Genomic DNA, 540 nt, shown 5'->3' with positions numbered 1-540 from the left:
GGAGGGCGGCCCGGCCCGCCCCGCCCCGCCTCACCAACAGGGGCGCGAACCAGAGCCTGCGAGCCCCACGCGTGACTGAGCTCACTGGCGCTGGGGCTCAAGTCGGCACAGCGGCCCGGTCAGGTGCGCCGGCTCCTGGGTCACCGCGAGGAACACCCCGAAATGCCGAAGCCTCGGAGACGGCAGCTCCGAGTGGAGGTGCTTAGTCCGTCCACAGCACAGAGGACGAGCCCCAGATGGCCGCAGGGAGCCCCGCCCCCACCCCGCAAGGAGGCGGGGCCACGGACCTCCACCCGTCCCTCTGCAGGCAGCTGAAGGCCCCGTCCACGACGCTGGCGAAGAACTGGCCCCCGGTGATGAAGAGCGTGTTGGCAGTGACCAGGCGGCCGCGCAGGTGCGGCGGGGACACCTCGGCGATGTAGACGGGCACCGTCATGGACGCCAGGCCTGCGGGGAGACGCGCTCAGGGTTCTCTGTGCCGCGCGGCGACGCGGGGGCAGCTGGGGTGGACACGCGGGGACGGAACGTGCGGACAGGGCA

The 540-nt window shown here is 72.8% G+C and overlaps 1 pseudogene; it reads right to left on the bottom strand.

The window, feature by feature from the left end:
• Positions 1-21: 21 nt before the first annotated feature.
• On the bottom strand, positions 22-534 carry LOC105854343 (annotated as a pseudogene).
• Between the last annotated feature and the right edge of the window lie 6 nt (positions 535-540).

This window comes from Condylura cristata, unplaced genomic scaffold (assembly GCF_000260355.1).
Source record: "Condylura cristata isolate star-nosed mole 26May11 unplaced genomic scaffold, ConCri1.0 scaffold00034, whole genome shotgun sequence".
Classification (NCBI taxonomy): Eukaryota; Metazoa; Chordata; class Mammalia; order Eulipotyphla; family Talpidae; genus Condylura; species Condylura cristata.
Note: the sequence above shows the minus strand (reverse complement) of the source record. Positions and strands in the feature narration are given on the sequence as shown.